We start from the raw sequence: 8330 nt of genomic DNA, 5'->3' as shown, positions 1-8330 counted from the left end.
AGTCAATCAGATATGGTTTAATCCCTAAAAATAGTATCTGATCCCTTAGAATCTCCTCTGCTCTGAAGTAATTGTGTTAAAGTATTTTTAATAGTCCTTTAGGTTAAAGGAGACAAAATTTGGCAACACTGTAATCAATTTGAAAGATTGGGCGATCGGCGAAGGATGTTTTCTTCAAAATTTGGCAATACTGTACATAGGGCGATAAGCGATGGGCTATTACTTCAGGCTGGTCAAAAATAGGAGCAAAACTAGTCAGGTCGTTATGGGAAAATGAGGTGATAACATAATAAAAGAGTAAATCAGAAAAGCAAAATTTGAAACAATTTGCAACAAGACACTTTACAAGATTAACGAAGAAGATCCCTAACACTCTCTGTTCCATGTTACAATTACACTCTTATATCCCCTTTGCCTAGACTTAATTTAAAAAAAACAAAAAAAAAGATAAAAAAAAACAAAAAAAAAAAACGAAATCGAATTTGATAAAGCTAGAAGGATGAAGATTCACTGGTAAGCCCCTAAGACTCCACATTTTACAAACAATATAAGAAAAAGAATACATTCTTAAAACTTTTTTTATTTCAATATATCAGATTCTATGAAGCCAACCTATCAAAAATTACAAGTTAAGTCTCATTCACATAAAATAAACAAGAAACTCACTATCGGAAAATTTTTCATAATATTTCAGTTGGTATTATATGATAGGTGTCACTGCCCTCGAAAGTAACCCTCAGTGAGCCATCTTGGTATCGCATTACTGACTTGACCCTAAGAGCTTTCTTGGCCTTTGGAACTGACTGCGGAATTCCTTCCTGAAAACAAGAAAGAAATAGGTTAAACTTTAATCCTGCTTAGTTCTCTTTTGAGGATAAATATTGATAACAAAACTAAAGAGACACGCCTTTGTGAGACAGGGGTTACGAAAAGTTATTCGTGACAGCAGGTGATAATTGGGAGAGGGATTGACACTCCTCAATTTAAAAAAAATATGTGTCTTCATTAAAAAATTAATAAGAAATTCTCCCTCCCCCCCCGTCACATTTTCATGTTGCCACTGTTAGGTTCAATATTGGCATTTTATTATAATTCATTACTGGTGTTGTTTTTGTAATCTTTTCTGTGTCAACTGATTTACTCCATTTATGGTCTTGTATTGTTTTTCAAATGGGAAATAAAATGGGAAATCTTTTTCATTTGATTTAACTTAGCCAACAAAATTACCAGAAAAAAAACTTAACCCACTTAGCATTACATCAAGCAGGAATTAGAAGTATAAGCAAAACCTCAAGTGGTGCAATCGAAAAGGATGGAAGTGGAATTAATAAAATATATCAGTTGTCAAATTCATATTATTAGTCATACCCCTACCGATTATTACTTGACAATCCCATCAAACTACTGCTCTTTAATTTACGGTCAGTTAACATTGGGGTGAAATTAAATTTTGACACGTTCCTCTAATTTACTTTAACCTAGACTACTTATTAAAATTTAGAACTTTTTTCACATTAGTCAAATAAAGCTCAATTTTACGCCTTCTTGTACCAGTAAGATTTTTCTAATTTTAAAACCATATTAAGATAAGTGTGTTATTTTTTATTATCATTAAACAATTTCAATCAAATAAACGAGAATATTCAAAGAAAAAGAAGACATATAACTGAAATCTACTGAAACCTAGATCTCGGAAGCTTATTATTTTATTTTTTATAATTATTAAACAATTTCAATATAATAAACGAGAAAATTCAAAGAAAAAGAAGACATTTAACTGAAATCTACTGAAACCTAGATCTCGGAAGCTTATTATGTTATTATTTATTATCATTAAACAATTCCAATCAAATAAACGAAATATTCAAAAGAAAAAGAAGACATTTAACTGAAATCCCCTGAAACCTAGATCTCGGAAGCTCACTATGTTATTTTTTATTACTATTAACTAATTTTAATCAAATGAACGAGAATATTCAAAGAAAAAGAAGACATTTAACTGACATCTACTGAAACCTAGATCTCGGAAGGTCACTGTGTTATTTTTTATTATTATTAACTAATTTAAATCAAATAAAAGAAAATATTCACAGAAAAAGAAGACATTTAACTGACATATACTGAAACCTAGATCTCGGAAGGTCATTGTGTTATTTTTTATTACTATTAAATAATTTCAATAAAATGAACTAGAATATTAACAGAAATAGAAGACATTTAACTGACATATACTGAAACCTAAATCTCGGAAGGTCATTGTGTTATTTTTTATTACTATTATTAAATAATTCCAATCAAATAAACGAGAATATTCAAAAAAAAGAAGACATTTAACTGACATCCCCTGAAACCTAGATCTCTGAAGGTTATTGTGTTATTTTTTATTACTATTATTAAACAATTCCAATCAAATAAACGAGAATATTCAAAAGAAAATTAACAAATTTAAATGAAATCTATTGAAACCTCGATCTCGGAAGGTAATTTTTTTATTTTGTATTACTATTATAAAAAAAATCGAATCAAATAAACGATAATATTAAAAGAAATAGAAAACATTTAACTGAAATCTACTGAAACCTAGATCTCGGAAGGCCATTGTTTTATTTTTTATTACTATTAAATAATTTCAATAAAATAAACGAGAATATATTAAAGAAAAAGAAGACATTTAACTGACATCTACTGGAACCTAGATCTCGGAAGGTCATTGTGTTATTTTTTATTACTATTATTAAACAATTCCAATCAAATAAACGAGAATATTCAAAAGAAAAAGAAGACATTTAACTGAAATCCCCTGAAACCTAGATCTCGGAAGCTCACTATGTTATTTTTTATTATTATTAACCAATTTCAATATAAAAGAACATATTCAAAGAAAAAAAACATTTAACTGAAATCTACCAAAATCTAGTTCTCGGATGGTCATTATATTATTTATTATTTTTATTGACCAATTTAAATCAAATAAACGAGAATATTCAAAGGAAAAGAAGACATTTAACTGAAATCTACTGAAACCTAGATCTCGGAAGGTAATTGTGTTATTTTTTATTACTATTAAATAATTTCAATCAAATAAACGAGAATATTCAAAGAAAAAGAAGACATTTAACTGATATCTACTGAAACCTAGATCTCGGAAGGTTATTGTGTTATTTTTATTATCATTAAACAAATTCAATCAAATAAACGAGAATATTCAATGAAAAAGAAGACATATAACTGAAATCTACTGAAACCTAGATCTTGGAAGGTCATTATGTTATTTTTTATTATTATTAAATAATTTCAATCAAATAAACGAGAATTTTCAAAGAAAAAGAAGATATATAACTGAAATATACTGAAACCAAGATCTCGGAAGCTTATTATGTTATTTTTTATAATTATTAAACAATTTAAATATAATAAACGAGAAAATTCAAAGAAAAAGAAGACATTTAACTGAAATCCCCTGAAACCTAGATCTCGAAAGCTCACTATGTTATTTTTTATTATTATTAACCAATTTCAATCAAATAAAAGAAAATATTCAAAGAAAAAAAAATATTTAACTGAAATCTACCAAAATCTAGTTCTCGGATGGTCATTATATTATTTATTATTTTTATTGACCAATTTAAATCAAATAAACGAGAATATTCAAAGAAAAAGAAGACATTTAACTGAAATCTACTGAAACCTAGATCTCGGAAGGTCTTTATGTTATTTTTTATTACTATTAAACAATTTCAATCAAATAAACGAGAGTATTCAAAGAAAAAGAAGACATTTAACTGAAATCTACTGAAACCTAGATCTCGGAAGCTTATTATGTTATTTTTAATTATTAATAAACAATTTCAATCAAAGAAACGAGAATGTTCACAGAAAAAGAAAACATTTAACTGAAAGCTGCTGAAAACTAAATCTCACAATCTTATTCTGTTATTTTTTTATAATTATTAAACAATTTCAATCTAATAAACGAGAAAATTCAAAGAAAAAGAAGACATTTAACTGAAATCTACTGAAACCTAGATCTCGGAAGCTTAGTATGTTATTTTTTATTATTATTAAATAATTTCAATCAAATAAACAAGAATATTCAAAGAAAACGAAGACATTTAACTGAAATCTACTAAAATCTAGTTCTCGGATGGTCATTATATTATTTATTATTTTTATTGACCAATTTAAATCAAATAAACGAGAATATTCAAAGAAAAAGAATAAATTTAACTGAAATCTACTGAAACCTAGTTCTCGGAAGGTCATTATTTTTTTATTATTATTCAACAATTTCAATGAAATAAACGAGAATATTCAAAGGAAAAGAAGACATTTAACTGAAATTTACTGAAACCTAGATCTTGGAAGGTCATTATGTTATGTTTTATTATCATTAAATAATTTCAATCAAATAAACGAGAATATTCAATGAAAAAGAAGACATATAACTGAAATCTACTAAAATCTAGTTCTCGGATGGTCATTATATTATTTATTATTTTTATTGACCAATTTAAATCAAATAAACGAGAATATTCAAAAAAAAAGAAGACATTTAACTGAAATCCCCTGAAACCTAGATCTCGGAAGGTTATTGTGTTATTTTTTATTACTATTATTAAACAATTCCAATCAAATAAAAGTTAATAATCAAAAGAAAATTAAGACATTTAAATGAAATCTACTGAAACCTAGATCTAGGAAGTTAATTTTTTTATTTTTTATTAATATTATAAAAAAAATCAAATAAAATAAACTATAATATTAAAAGTAATAGAAAACATTTAACTGACATCTACTAAAATCTAGTTCTCGGATGGTGATTGTGTTATTTTTTATTGCTATTAAATAATTTTAATCAAATGAACGAGAATATTTAAAGAAAAAGAAGACATTTAACTGACATCTACTGGAACCTAGATCTCGGAAGGTCATTGTGTTATTTTTATTGATATTAAATAATTTCAATAAAATGAACGAGAATATTCAAAGAAAAAGAAGACATTTAACTGACATCTACTGAAACCTAGATCTCGGAAGGTTATTGTGTTATTTTTTATTACTATTATTAAATAATTCCAATCAAATAAACGAGAATATTCAAAAGAAGAAGAACACATTTAACTGAAATCCCCTGAAACCTAGATCTCGGAAGCTCTCTATGTTATTTTTTTTATTATTAACCAATTTCAATCAAATAAAAGAACATATTCAAAGAAAAAAAACATTTAACTGAAATCTACCAAAATGTAGTTCTAGGATGGTCATTATATTATTTATTATTTTTATTGACCAATTTAAATCAAATAAACGATAATATTCAAAGTAAAAGAAGACATTTAACTGAAATCTACTGAAACCTAGATCTCGGAAGGTAATTGTTTTATTTTTTATTACTATTAAATAATTTCAATCAAATAAACGAGAATATTAAAAGAAAAAGAAGACGTTTAACTGACATCTACTGAAACCTAGATCTTGGAAGGTTATTGTGTTATTTTTATGATAATTAAAAAATTTAAATCAAATAAACGAGAATATTCAAAGAAAAAGAAGACATATAACTGAAATCTATTGAAACCTAGATCTTGGAAGGTTATTATGTTATTTTTTATTATCATTAAACAATTTCAATCAAATAAACGAGAATATTCAAAGAAAAGGAAGACATTTAACTGAAATCTACTGAAACCTACATCTCGGAAGGTTATTGTGTTATTTTTTATTATCATTAAACAATTCCAATCAAATAAACGAGAATATTCAAAGAAAAAGAAGACATTTAACTGAAATCCCCTGAAACCTAGATCTCGGAAGCTCACTATGATTTTTTTTTATAATTATTAACCAATTTCAATCAAATAAAAGAACATATTCAAAGAAAAAAAACATTTAACTGAAATCTACCAAAATATAGTTCTCGGATGGTCATTATATTATTTATTATTTTTATTGACCAATTTCAATCAAATAAACGAGAGTATTCAAAGAAAAAGAAGACATTTAATTGAACTCTACTGAAACCTAGATCTCGGAAGCTTATTATGTTATTTGTTATTATTATTAAATAATTTCAATCAAATAAACGAGAATATTCAAAGAAAAAGAAGACATATAACTGAAATCTATTGAAACCTAGATCTTGGAAGGTTATTGTGTTATTTTTTACTATCATTAAACAGTTTCAATCAAATAAAAGAGAATATTCAATTGAAAATAAGACACATAGCTGAAATCTACTGAAACCTAGATCTCGGAACCTTATTATGTTATTTTATATTATCATTTAACAATTTCAATCAAATAAACGAGAATATTCAAAGAAAAAGAAGACATTTAACTGAAATCCCCTGAAACCTAGATCTCGGAAGCTCACTATGTTATTTTTTATTATTATTAACCAATTTTAATCAAATAAAAGAACATATTCAAAGAAAAAAACATTTAACTGAAATCTACCAAAATATAGTTCTCGGATGGTCATTATATTATTTATTATTTTTATTGACCAATTTAAATCAAATAAACGAGAATATTCAAAGAAAAAGAAGACATTTAACTGAAATCTACTGAAACCTAGATCTCGGAAGGTCATTATGTTATTTTTTATTACTATTAAATAATTTCAATCAAATAAACGAGAATATTCAAAGAAAAAGAAGACATTTAACTGAAATCTACTGAAACCTAGATCTCGGAAGGTTATTGTGTTATTTTTTATTATCATTAAACAATTTCAATCAAATTAACGAGAATATTCAATGAAAAAGAAGACATATAACTGAAATCTACTAAAATCTAGTTCCCGGATGGTCATTATATTATTTATTATTTTTATTGACCAATTTAAATCAAATAAACGAGAATAATCAAAGAAAAAGAAGAAATTTAACTGAAATCTACTTAAACCTAGTTCTCGGAAGGTCATTATTTTATTTTTTATTATTATTCAACAATTTAATTGGAATAAACGAGAATATTCAAAGGAATAGAAGACATTTAACTGAAATCTACTGAAACCTAGATCTCGGAAGGTTATTGTGTTATTTTTTATTATCATTAAACAATTCCAATCAAATAAACGAGAATATTCAAAGAAAAAGAAGACATTTAACTGAAATCTACTTAAATCTAGATCCCGGAAGCTCATTATGTTATTTTATATTATCATTTAACAATTTCAATAAAATAAACGAGAACATTCAAAGAAAAAGAAGACATTTAACTGAAATCCCCTGAAACCTAGATCTCGGAAACTCATTATGTTATTTTTTTATTATTATTAACCAATTTCAATCAAATAAAAGAACATATTCAAAGAAAAAAAAACAGTTAACTGAAATCTACCAAAATCTAGTTCTCGGATGGTCATTATATTATTTATTATTTTTATTGACCAATTTAAATCAAATAAACGAGAATATTCAAAGAAAAAGAAGACGTTTAACTGAAATCTACTAAAATCTAGTTCTCGGATGGTCATTATATTATATATTATTTTTATTGACCAATTTAAATCAAATAAACGAGAATATTCAAAGAAGAAGAAGACATTTAACTGAAATCTACTGAAACCTAGATCTCGGAATGTCATTATGTTATTTGTTATTACTATTAAACAATTTCAATCAAATAAACGAGAATATTCAAAGAAAAAGAAGACATTTAACTGAAATCTTCTGAAACCTAGATCTCGGAAGGTTATTATGTTATTTTTTATTATTATTAAACAATTTCAATCAAATAAACGAGAATATTCAAAGAAAAAGAAGACATTTAACTGAAATCTACTTAAATCTAGATCCCGGAAGCTCATTATGTTATTTTATATTATCATTTAACAATTTCAATCAAATAAACGAGAATATTCAATGAAAAAGAAGACATTTAACTGAAATCTACTAAAATCTAGTTCTCGGATGGTCATTATATTATTTATTATTTTTATTGACCAATTTAAATCAAATAAACGAGAATATTCAAAAAAAAAGAAGACATTTTACTGAAATCTACTGAAGCCTAGATCTTGCAAGCGCATTATGTTATTTTTTATTATTATCAAACAGTTTCAATAAAACAAACGAGGATATTAAAGAAAAAGAAGACATTTAACTGAAATCTACTTAAACCTAGATCTCGGAAGGTCATTATTTTGTTTTTATTATTATTAAACAATTTCAATCAAATAAACGAGAATATTCAATGAAAAAGAAGACATATAACTGAAATCTACTAAAATCTAGTTCTCGGATGGTCATTATATTATTTATTATTTTTATTGACCGATTTAAATCAAGTAAACGAAAATATTCAAAGAAAAAGAAGACATTCAA

The sequence above is a fragment of the Artemia sp. Qi Xiang Cuo genome, chromosome 4 (assembly GCF_049724085.1).
Source record: "Artemia sp. Qi Xiang Cuo chromosome 4, ASM4972408v1, whole genome shotgun sequence".
In the NCBI taxonomy this organism is placed as follows: domain Eukaryota; kingdom Metazoa; phylum Arthropoda; class Branchiopoda; order Anostraca; family Artemiidae; genus Artemia; species Artemia sp. Qi Xiang Cuo.
Note: the sequence above shows the minus strand (reverse complement) of the source record.